The sequence below is a fragment of the Urocitellus parryii genome, chromosome 8 (assembly GCF_045843805.1).
Source record: "Urocitellus parryii isolate mUroPar1 chromosome 8, mUroPar1.hap1, whole genome shotgun sequence".
Classification (NCBI taxonomy): domain Eukaryota; kingdom Metazoa; phylum Chordata; class Mammalia; order Rodentia; family Sciuridae; genus Urocitellus; species Urocitellus parryii.
In genome coordinates, this window is record NC_135538.1 from 67,251,025 (window position 1) to 67,274,589 (window position 23,565).

The window sequence follows — 23,565 nt, forward strand, 5'->3', positions numbered from 1 at the left end:
AGAGATTTGTAAGTCACTTGGTGACTTTATTTCAATGAAGATTCTGACTCAGTAGGCCTACAGACAAGTCCAGAGATCCATGTCTAATAAGCTCAGGTGATGTCAACATTAGTGAAATCTGAGTTGTAATTTCGATGGCGATGATTTGGTCACTTATACTTGAAATTGGCCTTCATACATTTTGATAAAGTAACATGAAACTAATTACTTTATTTTAAAGATGACCAATAAATTACATTTGGGGGATATTACAATATTGCAATAATTGTTCATAGCTTTCTTATAAGTTGGTTGAATGTAGTTTTGTGTGCTTATAAAGCAATAGAGATAGCATGATTTTCTTTTCACAAAGAGATCTAAATCTAAACTGGAAAATAGAATGTTAGTTCTCTTAAATACCTGTCCCTTCTGAAACATGTGAATCACTTCAGGCGAGTTGAGTGAAAGAATCTCTCTGTTTTAAATAAATCTGTTTGGGTTACACTTTAGGCTCTCCCACAGTCTTCTTTCTCCTAAACTAAAAAGTTTGTTTTGTGTGTCTTCTTCTTCTTTTCTTCTTTATCTCTTGTAATAACACTTCCCTATTCAGTAAGTTTTCAGAGAGTATAGAAGTTGACAGTGTCAGCCAAAATTTCTTTCCTGTAAGTGTAGAGAAAGTAAAATGTTTTGTTTTGGCAGAGCCACAGCCCATTTAAAACTTATGGGACAGACAAGAGCTATAAAATATACTTGTCTGGAATAAAGTAATAATTCTTGTGATATAATCCTCCAAAGAAACAAGTCTCTGAGCTGGCTCTGGGAAGTGTTTGATCTTCCTAAAAACAGGATGCAAAAACACTGTAACATCCTGCTTCTTATAAAGTCTGGGTGACTTAACAATACAGAGTTTATTGAACAATATGTGAGATAATCCTCTTGCTGCCTATTGCTCAAGGTTAAGTTCATACTGGTGATTACAATGATATTTGTTGAAGTTACTTGAATGGCAGGTATAAATGCTGCCACTTCACCAAACTGGTTGATCTGGTGACTTTGTGAATCTTGATCCTCACTTTTGCTTTGAAAGAATCACTTGTGTGGAAAGACAAACACATTACTTCCTTAGCCCAGTTGACCTGGAAGCTAACATGGATACTTTGAGACAGACCTATCAGGCATTCTCACAGAATTGGGTAAGTTCCATTCACCTTTAGGCAAACCATCTTCTGATTCTCATAGCCCAAGTCTTAGGAATAGAACTGTAATTGGCACTCTTAATTGCAGTCATATTATCCAAAATATAAATCAATGAGAACTTAATCAAGATACAGTGATTTTTATTTTTAAATTTGGTGTTACTTCTTGTGTGTAGGCCTCTATTTTATAACACGTTCTCATTCTTTCCTGGTGCTCCTGGATGCCTTTATGTACTGGACAATCTGGGAGCAGAGCTGACTCTGGCATAAAGAGAAACATAGTTTTTGAATACTTCTTCTTTTCCAACATAAAACACTTTCTAGGAAGAATGACATGTAAAGGGTGACCTCACATGGGAAAGACAAATATTTCAAACAAACTTGAATTATAATGTGTTACAATGTTATTTAAAAATTCAATTCATTATAGCAACTACTAAATAGACCTTGGTTATCCATATTATCACAGGTCATCATATGATTGAATGAATTTTACAGGGTAGTTATAAATATGCATCTATTATCAGAGTAAATTTTTGACCCTAATGTCATTTGTTCATTACATGCTTTGTTAATAATAAATGTATTCAATTCTCCTAAGGAAAAGCAAAAGATACTGCTGTTGATGAAAGCAAGTTAAGGAATAGTATTTATACTATCATCTGACTTTTGAAGATTAAAAAAAAAGAAAATATTTTGTTTATTCTTGTTTGTCTATCTTAATATGTATGCATTCTGCATAGTGTATTGATTGAGATGGCATAGGTTGATCTGTTGTGATAAAATATCTCTCTGTCTGATTTAAGTAGCAGGAATGTTTGTGGGTATGGAAGATTCCAGTGGGCAGCTCTCCTCCCAGTGAATCAGTGTTCCTGATGGCTTCCATTCTCTTCTCTGCTACTTAAACAGAAGTTTAATTGGTTGCTTCCTGCAAGAGAAAAGGAACTACTGAAGAATTATGCTGAGCTTTGCGATGCCATTGGTTGGAAGAGACACATCTCTTCTATTCAGATTTCATGGAAATTAGAAGTCACATGTAATTTCTTAACTGCAAAAAGGCTGAGAAGTAAAGGAGAGGTCATGGAGTATTTGATAACTCTATGTTTTCATGGTAAAAAAGGATTAAAAGAAACATACCTTATTGTTAACACTAGATCATTTTGATGAGTGGAAAAAAATTGTAAGGGCTATTCACCTTTGTTCTACTCTAAATTATTTGACTTTTCAATAATATTACATTTTATTTATAATTGAACTATATTTTAAATCTTACAAATCCTTATAATCACCCTGAGGAGCTGGCTCAACTTTTTTTAAAAATATTTTTTAGATATTGATAAACCTTTATTTTATTCATTTATTTATATGTGGTGATGAGAATCGAACCCAGTGCCTCATACATGCTCTACCAGTGAGCCACAACCCCAGACTCTCTCTGTTTTAACTTTTAGATAAAAGCTATGACTATGTTAGCATCTTGTATGATATTTAGACTTGTTTTTATTCAGAACTGTTCCTTAATACTCTGTCCTAGTTAAGATTTTTTGATTGTTATCAATTCTCTTTGTATACATGAAAGCTTTTGAACTTTATTTTTGTAGTTAATGATTTTTAAATCAATATCTTATTTACTCATAAGTCCTTAATAAAGTTATCAGAAGGTGGGCTTGTCTAGTAAGTCCTCCAGGAGCCCCAATGGGATTACATCAAAGAGAGATTAAAACTCCCAGGGAGAATTCTTCCAATGCTACGAATTTCAGAAACATTTTATATGTAATGTGATTGAAAACATCAGAATCTAAAATTATGTATGGTAGATAAAATCCTAAAAAATAACATGCACTCAGTACTCACAGAAGGAAAGAGAAAGCAGATTAGTGAGTTTCCTTTGGATAGTGACTTTGAGAAATTCCAATTATTTTCTTTGATTAGCTGACTTAGAAGTGTCTGATTTTATCTGGGATTTTATGTTTACCTGGCTTACTTTGAAGGTGTACAATTTGCTATTATTTTAGACTAATATTATGAATTCTTTAGATATGAATAGTATCATATGAATATAATTCTTAACAAATGCTACATAACTGTAGATTTTTTTTAGGTATGATATTATATAAAATGAATGCCACTCCCAAGCTTTAAAAAGTACATATAAAGTCAGGCAAGATAGGCTAAAGGTAAAGATTTGTGGAGGAAATCTGAGAACTCAGTATTCTTCAAAGATTATTAATATGAACAAAGAAGTATTAAGCTGAGGTAACCATAGGAAGAAATGTAGGATTTGTTCAAAAGAAAGTCAAGGCTTAAAATTGCACGCAAAGCTTCAGCTGAAGTCAGCATTTAAAATAATAGTGTGCACTAAAGTCTGATTTTTTCCCCATGAACACAAAGGATAATACTATTAGAGACAGATACCCTTGTGAGGACTATATTAGTTATAGAAAACAGTCTCCATTGTGACTAAAATTTCAAAAAGGGACTTTATTAAAAGGTATTTTACAATTTCTAGATTCTTTAAAAGAGTCCAAGAATAAGGAATGCATACTACACAGCCAAAAACTAGAGAGCTTAAACACAACGGGAAAATAACCCACAAACTATGGATTATTCTATAGTGGTGTTACTTAAGGTGTGGACTGTGGTCCAGGTACTGATCTGCATGCTGTCCCTGGTATGGGATAAGGAAAAATGTGTTCACCAAACTGCAAAACAAATATGTCATGAGGCACAACATTTAGTTTAGAAGAAATTATTTTTATAGACTTGTTAATATAGGAAGTAGTGTGTTAATGTACATTTGATTGCAAGCTTTTGTTCTTGTCTGATCTGGACATGTTAAGAAGCACTTTTTCAAGGATATGCTACTGCTTTTGCTGCCTATCACATGATGGCTATGATTCTGCAAAATACTAAAAAAAAAAAAAAATATTGCACCAGAGAAGACCTAAATGACTCCATCAACTTATTTCCCAGAGATTTAATCCCCTTTCGAGCTACAGAGACTCCCTCATGTTCATGGTCTTCTATGAAGGTTCCTCCTCTTTGGAGAAATGGATATGCTATCAGCCCCCAATCTCCAAGGAACACTGGGAAGTTTAGTTTTTAAATGCATCATACATAATAACATAAAAACTAGTCAGAAGAATATTAGAAATGGGTGTGGCCCTAATGCATACCACCTATCACAGCAGCCAATTCAACACAGAGAAATATTTGAAAAAGAAAAGAGATATCAATCAACAGTGTTTTTGCTGACTTCTCAGACATGAGGAAAAGAACAGATGTGGAAAGGACTATCCAAGGACAGATGATGGCCAAATAAATGTGCATATGGACTTATTTTATGGAAATAGCAGAAGATATTATTTTTCTTAGATTCTGTTAGGAATGTATTTGTTGTATATTTTATATTTTTTGTTTTCTTGATTTAAATATAAATTATCCATAGTTATTCCTATGGAATTTAAATTTTGTTTAAAGTGACTTTTGAGTCCAGCTAATTGGACCACCTCATTACAATATTTTAAAATAGATTATGATATTGTTTATTTACTTATATATTAAAACAAATAATGAAGCAGTATTAAGTAAACTTCTGAGATATGTCTTGATTAACAGTATGATGTATAATTAAGACATTTCCTTTTTTTGTAAATAGGTGATTATTAAAAATTAATCAGCTTATTTCAATGGACTAGCCATGTATTTCAAAAGTCATTTGATGCTTAGTAGGGCATCTTACATGTATGACTGAATATCATTTTAAAACTTTGGATCAGGGCTGGGGTTGTGGCTCAGTGGTAAGAGCCCTCACCTAGCATGCATGGGGCACTGGGTTCGATCCTCAGCACCACATAAATGTAAAATAAAGATATTGTGTCCACCTAAAACTAAAAAAAATAAAATAAATTTAAAAATTGGGATCAAATTAAGCCGTTTTATTGCACTTACAAAATTCAAAATTAAGTTGTTACTCATGTATATTATACATTAGTATTGGACCCTACTTTTATATACAACTTGATAGTAAAAAAAAAGTAGTAAAAACAAAGTGTGGTTTTTAAATTAAATATCTGTAAATAATGGAAAAATCATCATCTAAACATTGCTTAATAACCTTTTATAACTCATGAATTGTTTTGTGGCTATTATGAAAGCATGGGTGCTATTCCTAGAAACTTGCACATTCATGTAATTATACAAGTACTCTAAAGGTCATGGAAACTTCAAAGGCTATTTTGAGAACATAAATTAAAAACTTGTGATCCAGAGTAGAATAGAAATTGCCAATTTTTCCATAATGTTGGATTTAACACAAAATTAAATATTTCTCATGAGACTTCAAATTAGTGCTGAAATTGGAGACTGATTCATGACTTTTACTAGCAATATGATCTGAATCAAGATCTTCACTTATAATTTGGAGATGACAATAATTACCTCACATTTTCACTGTAAATATTTCTTCACACAATGCCTGTCACAAAGATGTTTAATAAGAATTCATTTATGGGGCTGGGGATGTGGCTCAGGCGGTAGCGCGCTCGCCTAGCATGCGTGCGGCCCGGGTTGTATCCTCAGCACCACATACCAACAAAGATGTTGTGTCCGCCGAGAACTAAAAATAAATAAATATTAAAAACTCTCTCTCTCTCTCTCTCTCTCTCTCTCTCTCTCTCTCTAATTTAAAAAAAAAGAATTCATTTACTCATCTATATATGTATTGATCTTTTGATATAAATAAAATTCCTCATAATTTCTTGATCACTTTGTGAATATGCAATTATGTCCAACAAATATTCAATGCTTCCTTTACATACAGAGTTATGTTAAATGAATGTATAGATGACTAAGACAGGATCTCGCCTCAGGATAATTCATAGTTCAGCAACATATAAAGAGAAGAATTCAACATTTTGTAGTAAGTTATGTCAGAAATGGGGAAAAGAATATATGGAACCCCAGAAAAGGAGCTGTGTAACTGATATTGGGGTTTCATGAGAAGATCCATGATGGAGATAATACTTAATGTACTAATAATATTATTAATACTAAACATTCTGACTGCTTATATGTTAATAATTCTGATATGTGTTAGCTAATTGAAGCCTTAAAAATCTCTATGAAGTATATACCTAGTTATCTATTTTTAAAATAACCATTTTACATACATAGTCAGTAGTCTAAAAAAGATGAACAGAATTTCCAATGATATATAATAAATCAGTGGCAGTTAGAATATGCTTAAATCTCAGGCCCATGTTGTTTAAAAAGCAGTTGAAGAAAATTTTGAATAGAATTTCAGGAAGGAGAAGTGACCACAAAATATGTTTGTATATATGTAATATTGTATAAGGAAACTGTAGAGAATGAAATAACAATGATATAATTATTTAAATTTATAATTATTACTATTTTTCAAAACACATTTAAGATACAATGAAGTATAACATAAGGATCAGTTGTAAGAAAAAAGAGGATCATCACAATTAAATTGCAAGTGTCTAGTTTGTAGATTCGAGACCAATGGGCACAGAAACTGGCTTAGAGGTGGGAAAATAAGATACATCCAGTATTGGATAAGATCAGCTATTCAGGAATCAGTTGGCGATATCTCCACCATTATCTCAAAAACATACTCAAAATTAGAGACAAACTATGGTTAATATTAAAGATAGCAATAAAGTCTTAGAGTATATATAAATATTAGAGTATTGCAAAAGAAAAATAAGGTTGAAGTATATTTAGCTTTATTTCTTATGTTTCAGTAATGGGTTATATTTATGCATAATAGTGGGGTCCATTTTGACATATCCATATATCCATGGAATATAAATGACATATTCATACATGCACAGAATATAATCTGCTCCTTTACAATTCGCAATACTTTCACTTTTCCTTTAATTCTCCCTCCTCTTGCTCCCTTTCCTCTCTCTACTGGTCTTTCTTTTGTCTATTTATTTGTTTTTTAGTTTGTGCCTTATGATATATATAATGGTGGAATTCACTGTTATATTTACATATGTACATAGTATAATTGGGTCTATTTCATTCTGCAGTCCCTCCTATTTCTTCTCATTCCCTCTCAATTCCATTTCTCTATTCCACTGCTCTCCTTTGTATTTTCATGGGATTCCTCTCTGCTTTTCTTTATTTTCTTGCTTCTTTCTAGCTTTAGCATATGAGGGAAAACGTTTGACCCTTGATATAATGTTCTCTAGCTCCACCAATTTACAAGAAAATTCCATTATTTTATTCTTCTTTATGACTGTGTAAAACTTCATTTCTTTACATACCATATTTTCTCTATATACTAGAGAAAATATGGTATGTGAAAATTGCATTTGCATGTTGACAGGAACCTGGGCTGTGTTCATAACTTGGCTACTGTGATTTGCATTGCTATACACGTTGATGTGCCTGTATCACGGTAGTATGCTGATTTCATGAACTATATTAATTTTGACCAAAATATGTCAGTATTCCAAAACTTACAAATATAGTTTTTTTATTCATTGTTGTTTTTTTTTAAAGAGAGAGGAGGAGAGAGAGAGAGAGAACTTTTTAATATTTATTTTTTAGTTATCGGAGGACACAACATCTTTGTTTGTATGTGGTGCTGAGATTGGAACCTGGGCCGCACGCATGCCAGGCGAGCATGCTACCGCAGCCCCTCATTGTTGATTAATTAATAATTCTTAAATATTTCTTGCTTATCAAAAATTTGTGTTAAAATAGTATTCAATGCTAAAGAATATTAAATAAATCTTTGGTTAAAAGTTAAAACGTTTGCACAGTGAGACAATAATAGTCAATGGAAGAACTTTCAATAAATTAGTTTGTTAATTATTATATTAGCATAAGCACCAATTAAACAAAACAAATTTAAAAATCTTCTAACTTTGTGGGGGGAAGTTAAAATAGATCTGAGAAGGAGTGATTGATCTACTTTTATTTTGATCTGTTATTCCCAAATTTCTCCAAATGACCCCACTCACACTCTTTTTAAAAATAAATTCTTTACACCATTTTATAATTTTTAATTTATTTTTATGAATATATGGAAAAATATCTGGAGACTCAAGAAAATTTGGTCTGTTTTCTAAAAATGTAGTCCTGAGAAAAATGCTCAATTTATAAGTCAGTTTATTTAATATGCCTGTATCTTTCATATTGATGATTTAAAGAAAAAAGAGACAATATGAATACTCATTTTGATTTCCCCATTGCATTAACTTTCAAATACTTTCAAAATTATGGTGCTCAACATGATTAAAACACATGCAAGTTATAAAAAGTGACTTGATTTCTGTAATTACATTTTATTCAGACTTATCATTTCAGATATATAAGTAGGTCCCTTGATTTAAAAAATGTAAAAAAAAAGACTTGCTTTACTCTTATGTGTACAGATGTAGTTATTAATCTTGCATGGGATTCATACGTAACTTTAACAGATATAGAGAAGGCAATGAGGGCATGGCATGACCTCCTGTGTTCAGGACTTCAGAAAGTCAAGGCAAGAAAAAATTTATATCAAAAACATCAAAAGTATCAAGGAAGAAGAGCTGGGGATGTGGCTGAGTGCTTAAACCCCTCTGGATCCAATCCCAGGTAGCAAAAAAAAAAAAAAAAAAAAAAAAAAAAAAAAAAGGAAAAGGAAAACCATCAAGAGAGAAAATCTGTGTCATCAACATTCTCTTTTCTTTTTGATTTTTAATTGTAAAGCAAAATTTTCACCTAAATAAGTAGTTTAAACATACATATTTTTAAATGCATAATTTACATGTTTCAATTGTGTGAATCTTTTTATCACACTCAAAATATTTATCTTCTAACTTTTTTTTTCCTATAGTTTTCATTGTTTGAAAACAGGGAATGGAAAAAAGAATGATTATTCCATTAGTACATAAGAGAAGCAAATCTAAAACCAGGTTAGAGAAATATATTAAGCAAAGTTCAAGTGCAGCTATTCATGAGGTTATTAAGAAGAATAAATAAAAAATGAATATCTCAACAGCAGGAATAAGCCACTCTTATGAGAGATTAATATTTCAAATATGAGGTTGGCTGCAGAGGTACCGTGGTAAGTACAATGCTATGTGCCCAGAAAACCCCAATTGCTAACTTATTGAAAACATGTTGAGTATACATTTAAAATAGAAATAAAATCAGCAGTGTGGTCACAGGCATTATTAAATATTCTAACTTGGAAGCACTTTTAACAATGACATAAATTATTTTCTTGAGTCTTAATATAGCCAAAAGCTGCTTATATGTTTTAATTATAAGCAAATAATATATGGAAGTAACCTATCTGCAGCTTTAATTTTTGGCATTTCAACATTTTTACCACATTACAGCAAGTTGTGGTAGGTCAAATAAATGGCAAATATTGGGGGATAATTTGACTTTTGAAACAAAAAATGATGCATTAGGCTCAGAGCCATTTCTTCTTTAACCATTTTTTCTTTAAAAAAATCTTTCGCTAACAATGTCTGCACTGAGGGTCATGATCAATGGAATAAAATTATAAGAGGAAGGGTTGGCAAATCAACTTGTGTGAAAGCTTCTCATTGAGGATGTTGGGAAAAAAATTTCAGATTCAAAGGTGAGTTGTTTATTCCCAATGTAGGATTTTCTATTTAATTATTTTACTACTTAATAGAATAGGGCTTTATATAAAAAGGAGGAGTCAGAATATGTGTTATGTGTGACTGAAAAGATAGCTATAGTGTAATGTAATTTAATAAAGCTTTGCCATCTAGTGAGAAAGCAAACATTTTGATAACTATTATATTCTACTTGTCTTGACTATCTGCTTGGAAAATAAGGTGTGAAAATCTTTAAAGTCTCTTAATCATAGATAAAAAATAACACCTATATTAGTAAACTTCAGTTTTTGTATTTAATATAGATCCAATAAATATAGAAGTAACAGATAATGATTTTAATACAAATATTGATAATTTCTTATTGTATATGTGTCTATTGGTATTCAGATCAAATTAGCATTACAGAAACACTTCTATTCCCTTCCCTGAAAAGAAAAGAATAGAAAAAGGGTAATCACATACAATTATGGATTTGTGTAGACATGCAGAGACAAATTTAGTAAGTCAGGCTAACAAAGGATAAAGTTATATTGCAGGAAGGTTAGTAAGCCATTTGGTAGTTAGTACAGGCTTATGTGTTTTATCGTTTCCTTGAGCAATCAAAATATTTTGTTTCATCTCTTTACCACATTTCTATGCAATAATTATGATATCTTTGGGTAGAAGTCCTTTGTTCTTTGTAATTGCACATAAATCACTCTGGTGAAATTCACTGATTTATAACTAGAACATTGTTCTTTGGAACTTGAACTTTGGTAATTACATCTAGAGATGAACACATTTCCAATAATCAATGTGACATGCAACCCACAAAATAAATATGGAAGGACATTCTTCATCATCCATTATAGTTCCATTGCTAGGATGCATTGTTAGATTTCACTAAAACCATATTTTTCTTAAAAGTAGTAAAAAGAACTTAGGTTTAACCGAATTAATGTGCTAGCATCTAGCAAATGTTATAAATATATTGGGGGTAATATTTCTCTCTATATTGTCAGCTACCTCAATACTCTTTTAATTTCAAGATTTTAGGCTGTTTTATTCTAGATATTTTTTCCTCTCGTAATTTGTCCATTGCGAAATAGTAGGAGAGTCATTGTAGTGGAAATAAAATTTCTGCCTCTTTGTCTTCAAGGATACTTAATTAGCAGAAGAGAAAATGAGTTAAAATAAAGTTTGTGGGGTTACTCCGGGTTTGAGTCCTACTACTGGCTAACCCAGGGATAAAGCAGTCTGACATCATTATAATTTTCAAAGCAGAACATAGCAATTGATTTCCATTATCTGGTATAGCATCTACTTCAGTGCATGCTTCTTAGATTTTAGAGGACAAAGACTTTTACAAGAAAACACTTACTAAAAAGAAAAAAAATCACAAACACTAATTAAAAGATATAGAATCTGAATGACTTCAAATCTCAAAGAGAAATATAAGTATTATTTAACAATTGAATCTTTGATCAGAGATCTGTTCTAACATAATATCGTGATTTAAATCCTAGCATTTTATATGCAAATATAGAATGCTATTACCCACTAACCTAAATTAGAATATTTAAAGCCTATTAATATGCTCCTCACCTACTTTGTTCTTTTCTTTTTCGTGAGATTAATTTTGTTTGCGTATTCTTCAAACATATCATGATTGTAAGATGAAAGAACTATATTTAGTCCTTCAGTTCAAAAAAGTAATTACTGATTAAACTACTATTTATTGAATGACTCCTAAGACTGTGTTCACTCTGTAGGAACAAGAAAGTAATATAGGATGTAGCCATTAGCGTTGAGGAAATTATGAAAAGGATGAATTTTACAAAATCACTCCCTGATATTGACTATTCATTTTCTTTTCTTTTCACATTTTTAATTGCTGTGTTATATAGTTGTGGATATTGATGGCATTGGTTGTTACATATTTGTACATACGTATAATATAACAATATATTTGGGCAATATCATTCCTCAAGGCTTCCCCCTTCCCTCCCTGCCTCCTGCTAAGTGGTCCCTTTCCTTTACTGATCTCCCTTTGATTTTTAGGAGATCCACTCCCAACTTTCTTTTCCTTTTTTCTCTCTAGCTCTGCATATGAGAGAACACATATGACCATTAATTTTCAGAGTCTGACATATTTTGCTTAACATGATGGCCTCTAGTCCCATCCATTTTCCCACTGATGTCATAATTTCATTGTTTTTCATTGCAAATCAAACTCAGTTCTGTTATATACCACATTTTCTGTATCTATACAGTTATTCATTCATGGATACCAAGGCTGGTTCCATAATTTGGCTATTGTGGATTGTGCTGCTATAAAATTGGTATGCATGCATCACTGTAGTAAGATGACTTTAATTTTTTTTCAGAATAAATACTGAAAAGTGGTATAATTAGCTCATATGGTGGTTCCATACCTAGTCTTTTGAGGAGCCTCCATATTGATTTCTATAGTGGCTGTAGTAATTTGCAGTCCCACCCATAGTGTAAAAATGTCCCTTTTTCTCCACATCTTCTCCAGCATTTATTATTTGAATTCTTGACAACTGCCATTTTGACTAGTGTGAAAGAAATCTCTGTGCAGTTTTGATTTGCATTTCCTTAATTGCTAATGATGTTGAACATTTTGTTGGCCATTTGCATCTCTTATTTTGAGAAGTGTCTGGTTTTTTGTTTGTTTGGTTTGTTTGTTTTGGTATCAGGCATTGTGAACTCATGGACGCTTAACACTGAGCCACATCCCCAGCCCTTTTTTAAAATATATTATTATGAAGCAGAATCTCACTAATTTGCTCAGGATCTTGCCTAGTTGCTGAGGCTAGCTTTAAACCTGTGATCCTCCTGCTTGAGCCAAGCTACTGGGATTATAGATCTGTATCACTGCATCTTGCAAGAAGTGTCTGTTTAATTTATTTGCCTATTTATTAATTGGGTTGATTGGTTTTTGGGGGGGAGGGTGTACCAGGGATTGAAATCAGGGACACTCAGCCACTGAGCCACATCCCAATCCCTATTTTGTATTTTACTTAGAGACAGGATTTCACTGAGTTGCTTAGCACCTCACTTTTACTGAGGCTGACTTTGAACTCATGATCCTCCTACCTCAGCCTCCCAAAACATTGGGATTACAGTCAAGTGCCACTGAGCCCAGATGGGTTAATTGATATTTGATGTAAAGTTTTTTGAGCTACTTCTACATTCTATATTAATCCTCCATCAGAAGAGTAGCTAGCAAAGATTTTTTCCCACTCTGTGGATCCTCTCTTCACATTCCTAATTGCTTTCTTTGCTGTGTAGAAGCATTTTAATTTGATGATGTCCAATTTATGAAATTGTGGCATTATTTTCTGAACTTTAGGCATTCTATTAAGAAAGTTGTTGCTTGTGCCTAAAATTGTGAGTGTTGATGCTAATTTTCTTTTAGAAGTTGCATAGTTTGTGGTCTAACTCTGAGGTGTTTTATTTATTTTAGTTGATTTTTGTGCAACATGAGAGATAAGGGTCTGATATATGGATAACCAGTTTTCCCAGCACCATTTGTTAAAAAGACAATTTCTTCTCTAATGTATGTTTTTGGTACATTTGTCCAGAATCAGATGACAGTATCTGTGTGGGTTTATCTCTGTCTTCTATTCTGTACCATTGATCTATGTGTCTATTTTTATGCCAGAATCATGTAGTTTTTGTGACTGTAGCTCTGTGATATAATTTGAAGTCAGGTATTGTGAGACCCCCAGCTTTGATGTTTTTGGCTTAAAATTGCTTTGGTTACTCTGGGTCTTTTATTCTTCCAAATTAATTTTAGGATTTTTTTTTTTTTTAGTTCTGTGAAGAATGTCATTGCTATTTTTGTATTTTGGTGGATATTGCATTGACTCTCTATAATACTTTTGGTATTAAGGTCATTTTAACAGTATTAATTCTGCCTATCCATGAACATGGGCACTCTTTCCATCTTCTGAAATCTTCTTCAATTTCGTTCTCAATGTTCAATAGTTTGCATTGTAGAGGTCATTCACCTCCTGTGTTAGATTTATTCCTTGTTTTTTTTTTTTTGGCTACTGTGAATAAAATTGTTTTCTTTATTTCTTTCTCAGAAGATTTATTGTTGGTATTAGGAAAACTATTGACCTTTGCATGTTGAGTTTTAATTTTTTTTGCCACATTCATTAGCTTCAGAAGTCTTAGGTTGAATTTTTTGAATCTTCTAAGTATAGGATAACATCATCTGCAAATAGTGATAATTTGACTTCTTTCTTTCCTATTTTTATTTCCTTTATTTTTTCTCTTCCCTAATAATTCAGCTAGAATTTCTAGCATTGTATTAAAGAGGAGTGATGAAAGTGGGCATCCTTGTTTTATCCCAGATTTTAAGTGAAATGCTTTCTGATTTTCCCCATTTACCAAGAGGTTGACTTTGAATTTTTCATATATAGCACTTATGATGGTGAAGTAGGTTCCTTTAATCCCTAGTTTCTTGGTGTTTTTATTATGAATGTGAGCTTAATTTGTTGAAGGCCTTCTCTGCATCTATTAAGCTTACTAAATGATTTTTGTCATTAATTCTGTTAATATGATTAATTACATTTATTGATTTGTATATATTAAGCCATCCTTGCATCTCTGGAATAAAACCAATTTGCTTGTAGTGTACAATCATCTTAATATGTTACTGAACACAGTTTGTTAATATTTATTAAGAATTTTTACATCTAAGATCATGAAGGAATTTGGTATCAGTGAGATAGTTCCTTAATAGAATGAATTTGGTAGTTTTTATCTCTTTTTATTTCATGGAATAAAATGAGGAGTATAGGTATTAGTTAATCTTTAAAAGTTTGATAGGATTCAGCTAAGAATCCATCTGGTCCTTGGCATTTCTTTGTTGGAAGTCTTTTTATTACTGCTTGTATACCACTACAAATTATTGGTCTGTTTAGGTTTTCTGTGTCCTCATGATTCAATTATGGCAGATTGTATTTGGTTAGGAATGTATCTATTTCTTCTAGATTTTCCAATTTATTTGAGTATAAGTTGTCAAAATAGTTCCTAATCATCTCTTGGATTTCTGAAATATCTTTAGTGATTTCTCCTTTCTTATCTCTAGTTTTATTAATTTGATTTTTGTCCCCCCCCCCTTTTTTGGTTAGTTTGGCTAATAGCTTATCAATATTGTTTAGTTTTCAAATAAACAACTCTTTGTCTCTTTGATCTTTTGTATTTTTTTTTATTCTCAAGTTCATTGATTTTTGGCTCCAATCTTAAATATTTTCTTCCTTCTTCTTTTGTAATTGATTTATTTTTCTTTTTCAAGGTCCTTAAGATGTATCATTAGGCTATTTACTTGGGATCTTTCTGATGTTCTTATATGGGAACTCCTTGCTATAAACTTTCCTCTTAGAATTGCCTTAATAATGTCTCAGAGATTCTGATATGTTGTATCATTATGTTCATTTGAGTCTAAGAATTTTTAAATTTCTCACTGATATCTTCTATCACCCATTCATCATTCAAAAGAATATTTTTCAATCTCTATGTGTTTACATAGTCTCTGTAGGCTTTTGTCATGCTGGTTTCTAGTTTCATTTCATCATGATCTGATAAAATGCAAGGAATTATATAATTTTTTATGCCAAGTGTTACTTCATGGTCTCAAATATTACCTATTTTGTAAGAGGTTTCATGAACTGTTGAGAAGAAAATGTATTCAGTTATTGTTAGATAAACTATTCTGTACATATCTATTAGGTCCATTTATTTGATTTAAAGTCTTTACTGAGTTTATATCTGGATGACCTATCTAATGACAAGAGAGTTATGGTAAAAATCACCAGATGTTATTGTACTGAAGTATCTCTAGGATTTCAATTTGAGTAGTATGTTTTTAATGTGATTAGTTGCACTACATTTGGGCATAAATATTTATTATTGTTATATCTTCTTGTAGGATTGTACATTTTACCAATATGAAGTGACTGTCTTTATCTCTTCTGATTAATTTTGGTTTGAAATCTGCTTTGTCAGATATGAGAGTAGCTACTACTTCTTTTTTGTGGGCTACATTTTCATGATATATCAATTTTCATACTTTCACTTTCAGCCTTTAGCTGTCTTTGCCTGTAAGGTGCATCTCTTTCAAACAACATATAGTTTGATTGTTTTTTAAATCATTCTGAAAGCCTGTGTCATTTAATTGGAGAGTAGAGATCATTTACATTCAATGTTATTATAGAGAGATGATTTAACAGAGAGAATGTTTTAATATTTATTTTTTAGTTTTAATATTTATTTTTTAGTTTTTGGTGGACACAACATCTTTATTTTATTTTTATGTGGTGCTGAGGATCAAACCCAGCGCCCCGCGAATGCCAGGTGAGAGTGCTACCACTTGAGCCACATCCCCAGCCCCTGGAGAGATGTTTATTAGTTGCTGCCATCTTGAATTATTTAAGATATTTAATTTGGTCCTGATTCTCATTTGCTTAGATCATTTTCTTCTAATGAGATTTGTTCTTTTGTGAGCTCTGAGGTTTTTGTGTATCTCCTTCAGTAAGTTCTGTGCTGCCAATTTAGTAGTCATGATTTTTTTTTCCTGTTCATCCTGGAAGGTACTTAGTTTTCCTTCAATTTTGAACAGTAGCTTTGCTGGACATGGCAGTTTTGATTACCAGATTTTTTTTTTCCTTTCAGGACTTCATGCACATCATTTCAAATGCTCCTGGCTTGTAGAGTTTGCACTGAGAAATCAGAAGTGATTCTAATTGGCTTGCCTCTAAATGTGAACTTATGTGTTTCCTGATGAGGCTTTTAAAATCCCATTCTTATTCTGTATGTTAGACATTATAAAGTGTTATGGAGAAAGTTTTTTCTTTCTTTTTTTAAAAAGTCTTCTATATCTGTTTATTTGGGGTTCTGAATGCCTCTTGTATCTGGATGTTCATCTCATTCTGAGTGTTTAGAAATTTTTCTGTTATTATTTCCCTGATGATTTTATCCCTCCTATTAGCCTTCAGCTCACAGTCCTCCTCAATTGCAATGATTCTTATATTTGATCTTCTCATGTTGTCCTAGAGTTCTTCTATATTTTGATCATGGGTTTTTTTATTTTTCTTTAATGCTCTCTGAATGTTCAAGGCTGATCACTTTGCCTTTTGGCCCTGAGATTCTGTCCTCAGCATGGTCTACTCTGTTAGAGTGTCTTTCAACTGAACATTTTATTTGATTTATTTGTCTTTTATTTGTAAGATTTCTTTTTACTTTTTTAAAAAATATTTTTTTCTCCTTATTGAATTTCTCATTCATATTCTTTACTGACTTCCTTAATTCATTCAGCTGTTTTCCCATGTTTTATTGAAATTCATTCATCATTTTTTATAATGATTATTTTGAATTACTCATCTGATATTCCATCCACTTTAATATTTTAGGGACCACTTTAGGAACTTTTAGGAAGTGTTATATTATTTTTATTTTTTATATTACTTATATGTTGGATTGTATGCATCTGTTGTAAGAAATTTCTTCTCTACTTTTATGTGTGGGCTTTTTTAGTGCACAGTCTTTACTTGACAAATTGTCCTAGAAAATTGTAAATTAAGACCCCCTTATATGTGTGATGTTCACAGCCTTTGTGTTATTTCTTTCTGTTTTTGCTATAGCAATAGATTTCCATAGGCCAGACTCAGGGGCCCACACCTAGTCATTTGGGGCTTTTTCATTAGTTTGGGTTTTTACTTCTTCTATTCTTTGTATTAAAGCATAACTGAAGATTAAGTGTCATTAATTTGTGTGTGTGGAGCAAGGTGTGCTGTCCTTTGGCTGAATTTAGTTCAGCAGCAGAGTTTCTACCCTATAAACTTGTAGTGTCCTTGCATTGCCGCAGTCCGGCTGCAGCAAAATACCCGGGGGGTGACGAGCAACTTGTGTATATTAATACAGCAGGAGTGGGAGCCATTTATTGTAGAACAGGAGGGGTATATATACATTACACACAGCTTATCTTAATTAATATAAACTAGATACAGCAGTCAACCAATAAGGAATCTCCACACTTCATGGCTCGCTGGTGATACTTCATAAACCACTCCCTCTGGCAAAATGCCAGGCGCCATCTTGACTTGTTTACAGACCCTAACACTGCATGTTCTCAGTACCTCAAATAATAGGGGAAAACCAACAATAGCAACAAACAATGCAAATAATACACAGCATTAAACCAAATACTTGGTTACTACTATAACATTTACAATGTTAATTACCACAAAAAAAACCCAGAAATGGTAGTATCAGCAATTGTCAACAGCAAAAACAATAAGTAACCATGAACTATATCTGGCACTACAGCAAACAACAGGTGTCAACAATGTCAATCACAGCGGTAATAATTGCAACAGCATTAATCTTGGGGGGGGGCAGGAGTAATATAAACCAATCAGTGCTAAAATGGTAATAATATATTTAATTAAGAGAAAAGAAAATATTAAAGGAATTAAGAAAATTGTTTACAATCTCAAAAAGTGAACACAGAGAATGAAGAAGAGATATAGCATGTAATGGTTATAAAGAAGGAAGAGAAAACAATAGAAGTAACAGAGAGAGTGAGTGAGAGAACAATGGAATTTGGTTGTTAGCAGAAGAAAGGAGAGAAAGAGAAACAGACAAATGAAAAACAATACAAAAAAAAAATCCAAAACATACTAATCAAAAACCTTAACTCTGGAAAGACAAAGCAAGAGGAAATAGCTATATTTTATAAAAATGAGAACAAAAGAAACAAGTATGTATATGTATATATCTCCATGAACAGATCAGCACAGCAAACACACACAAACAAAAACAACAACAGCTAAAAATGACTATTGGTGAAAAATTAAAGAATCTTTTCCACTAAGGTGGTCAAAATAGCCAGTGAGAACAGATGGTCACTATCTATGCTTGACTGTCTTTATTTCCATTTCTTCCTGAGCTATGTACTGCACATGAGAGAAAGGGCTGAGGATTGTTAAACCCTTCCTCTTTTTCTGCCACTCACCAAGCTGCCATTTGGAATGGCCTAAGACTGAAGCTTGTTTAAATAATTCTCAGCTTCTCTTATCCTCAGTATGAGGTAGAATCGGATAGGATGTACTGTCAGTTCGAGTTTTGTCTGCATAGAACAGACTGATACACTCCCAGAGTGGGGCCGCTGCACAGTTAGTTTTATGAGTGGAGTTCTAGCAGGTGGGGGTTAGCTCTAATCAGGCTGCAGGGGCTTTGCTGAGTGGCGTCTGCTCTGGAGAGATTAGATCAACTCACCTCTAGGGCCTGGCAGTTGCTGATCTCTGCTGAGAGTCTGAACCTCAGGAGCCTTCCAAGGATTTTACTTATGGGGCAAGGGAGCCAATCTTTCACTCCCCTCTGCTGTCCACAAACTCAGCCTTTCCAAGCTTTCCAGGCCTAGTTCCTTTCACCCACTTTACAGAGAAGCAGTACTTATGCTGCTTGATCCCAAGCAATTAAGCAATTAGGAAGGCAGCTTTTTTACAGCTTTCCATCTTGAATCTTCTTGACCATTAATTTTTAAATACATATCTGTAATTTCCTTGAACAAGGAACTGGGACTGTGAAGTGGAATTTGGAAAAATCCTTTGGAATTACACAGCAAAACACTTGGTGCTTAGTACAATACCATGTGTGATGATAGCTCTACTTTAAATTTAAAAAAAAACTATCTTAAATGATTTAAAGAGTACATAATGCAAACTTGAGTTTAATGTTAATGATACCATTCTGATGAAGTAGGTGGATTATGAATATGAATGTTTCCAGGGCACATTGCATATGCATACAGTAAACATGAAGGCAGGAATGAAGTTGAGAAATTTCCCACCAGATATATTCTGGTTAAATTATTTTTGTTTAATTACCTAGAAACTCATTTCATTCTGTCATCACTTCTGTGAGGTTCATGCCAACTGACTGACATGCAACCCCTTAGAAAGAAAGTAGAGATAATTAAAATAGAGAAATATTTTAAAATTTTATTTAAAAGACATTAAAACATATACATTTTCTAGATGCATTATTACCTTGTAAACATTATGTTTCATTAAAAATGGATGCTCAATTTTATGTATTTATGGTACCCAATGAATAATAAAAAGCCACAACTCACTTGGGAGACAAATCTAGATTAGACAATTTCAAATGAAAAATCTGACAGCATCCCATGTAGAATATATTAGTCATGATGGAGGCAGAAAGATTCAAATGCTCCAGTTCTGGTAATTTAGTCATTAGAAAGATACCAAAGGATCATCTGGGTGGTTGCATGGAAGAGTGTACTGACCTGGACTAGCTGTCACTCCTGGAGCATCTTAACTATAGTGTACCTTGTTCACTTCATCCAGCAAAAGGCTCATAGGGCCAAAGAGGCAATGTCACCATGATTACTGTATGATGACTGATCTATGATGAAAACCAATAAAAGAAACCAAAATGAGGGAGAAAGTGGCTATGGTTATTTTTCCTCCGATAGTATTATTTGAGTTAATTTTGTGGCACAGTTTAATATATAAGGTTCTGATGTGGATGTTTGTCTCTTTGGGTCTGAAATTAACTGAGAAGGAATTTATTTCTATGTCTAATGTCATCATTAGTCTTGTATTAGTTTTAGAGACAATATTTTAATGGATGCTTGTACAAATGGGACAACAATGTTCCCTAGTCCTTTTTTTTTTTTTTTTTTGGTGTGTGTGGGGGATTGCGGATGAACTCAGGGTCACTCAACTACTGAGCCACATCCCCAACCCTATTTTTGTATCTTATTTAGTGTTTGAGTTGCTTTTGGTGAGGCTGGCTTTGGAACTCAAAATATTCCTGCCTCAGCCTCCTGAGTCGCTGAGATTACAAACGTGTGCCACTGTGCCCAGCCCACTCCATAGCTCTTAAAATATTATTTGATCCTTCATGAAGCAGGAAAATATTTTTTAAAAAAAATTACGAATGATTTTATAGCAAAAGTATAAATTTTTCATTAAATTTCTTAGTTTATAATCATAATTTATACACTGAAGTGATCAGTTAGGTTTCTACTTTCCTTTGTAGATTTCATTACATCTACCTCTTTTTTTTTAGTTCAAAGTTACTCAAACTCTTCAAAGAATTTCCAAATTACTATTTAGTGGATTGTTTAATAGTATGTTCCTTAATATACATATTTATTTTAATTAAGTTGACTTTTTATAAATCTATTTTCTACTCTCTTTCCCTATTCTTCTTTGTCTTTTTTCCTACAGCAGGTGATTTATAATTTTATTATCTCATCAGAATTGACTTTTGGTTGAAAATGTGAAGGTTAATGACCTTTTCTTTCTGTCCTTATTGTTTTTTTGTTGTCATCAACTTTCATAGATGACATATTGATTTTTTTGACTAATGAAACATAAAATATAGAATTGCTGGTTTTTAAATAATAACACATGTTGTCTTGTTGTTTGATGAAAAAACTCACAGAATATATTAACCTTACTTTTGAATGCTTGTGGAAAAGAAGTACCCAAGGACTTGGGAGAATATTTATAACTGAAAAATATTAGAAGTCTTGTTGGCTAGGAGAGGAAAAAGAAGATACCTTGAAAAACCAATTTGGATTCAGTAAAAAGAGCCCCTGTTGTTCAGGCTGTGTGTAAAGAAATCTTCGTAGTAGTCAAAAACAAAAATCTTGCCAAAGGAATCAGGACAAATGCAGTGGGAATGGGAAGATGAGAGGACTCAATGGTTACTCCCTTTTATTTATTTATTTTTAGTACTGGAAATTAAACCTTGAGATGTTGTACCACTGAACCAGTGAGCCACATTCCCAGTCCTGTTTTAAGGCAGGGTCTTACTAAGTGTTTGAGGGTCTCATTAATTGCTGAGGCTGGCCTCAAACTTGTGACCCTCCTGCCTCAGCCCCCGAAGTAGCTGGGATTACAGAATTGTGCCACTTAGATGGCTAAATGTTAATGACTGGTTAGTGTAAGCCCTGTTGGTGTCTGGCAAGACAGGAATTACTCTCCTTGCCTTACTTTTCCTGCATGTCTAAATTTTCACTTTCATTCAAGGGAACTGAGTCATTTCAAATCTCATGATGACCAACCACATCCTCTTAATTCTCTGCCCTTAATCGTATTTCTTCAACTAATCATTAAGCATTAATGAATACAAATTTAGACATGGTACTAAAAAGTGCTTTAGAGAAAAATCACTGCACATTTTAGGGATAAGAAAGTCAGAATACAGAGGATTAAATTATTTGCCCAAAGCCACTCGGTTATAATATGAAAATTTAATACTTGTGGTTTTGTGTTTTAGGACTTTTTTCTAACTACACATTCTTATGGGATACAGATCTATTTCTATGAAATATTATCTATTCTTTATGAACAAACACTTTTTGAGAAGTCTGTGGCTGGGCTTAAGGTCTCAGTGCTGGATCATGGCAGAACAGGATCTAGAATAGCCCCAGGAAATTTTGCTACATCACATTTTCTGGCATACTCAAAGCTTGAAAAGTTGTGAGAAAATACTATGAGGGCCAAATTTTCTACTGCTATCAGTATAAGGTTGGAGTAAATAAAATATTTTTTTACAGAGTAGTCATCCAACATTATTATGCAGGCTGCTGAAGAGAAATATAAAGGATTTAACCATTTTAACAAAAAGGGTTTCAGCAGAAGTATGACTAGTGGAATATGACTTAAATGAAGAGTATTTATCCAGTTACATTATTCAAATACTTATGGAGCCCTGGTTGTTCCCCTTTCCCCCAAATTCCAGAAGTTCTAGAAAATATATAAGGTAAAATAAAAACAATCTGTTCTTGATTACACAGAGGGGAGCAGGCATACCTAACAGAAAGTGAAATTAAAAAGGGCTTAGATGGGGAGTGTGTCAGCGGGTGAGGACTGGGCTATAAGGTCTGTCAGCTTCTCCTCCTTTTGGATCAGCTTCTTTCAAACTTATCAGGAGTTGAAAGGGAGCATCACATGAGAATTCCTTTTATTTTTAAAAAGTCTTTTTTAAAAATTTTCAGTGATAAATTATAATTTTATGTATTCATTCATGGATACAAGGTAATATTTTGATACATATACAAATTGTGAATGATCAAATCAGGTTAATTTGTATATTCATTATATGAAGCATTTATCATTTCAATCCTAAGAACATTTATTATCCTCTCTTTTAGCTACTTTTAAAAATGCATTAGGCTTAGAAGACCTCAGACCAATTACAATATAAAATCTAGACAATATGTTTCAGGATACTCTGACCCTGATCCTCTATAGATTCAGCTAAAAATGTTCAAGTAAATTCCCTGATATATTGGCTGGACCTCACCCTAGCTCTAAGAGTTAACTCTGAGTATTATTCAACAGTGTATGTATAAGTAAATTTTAGATTTTCCCCCTGTGTTCTTAATTCTTTCTTAAGCTTTCTAAATAAATTGCTCCCAGTTGAAACTTCATATTTCATTTTTTATAGTATGAATCATGACTTAAAAGATTCTTATGATTAAAAACAAACTAAGCAAAGAGAACAATAACATAATTTTCAGTCTTCTTAGGATTGCTCACCAAGCTTTTTCTGAAAACTTGTTTAAAAGTGTGGATAAGCTCATCCAAAAGTACCCAAGAAGGATGTATATCTGTCCTTTTAGGGGAGCAAATAACTGGAAAATGATATGACATCATAGTGAAATGAGTTGACAGCATGCTGAGTCTTGTTCTAAGTATATGATTGTATTTAAGTTG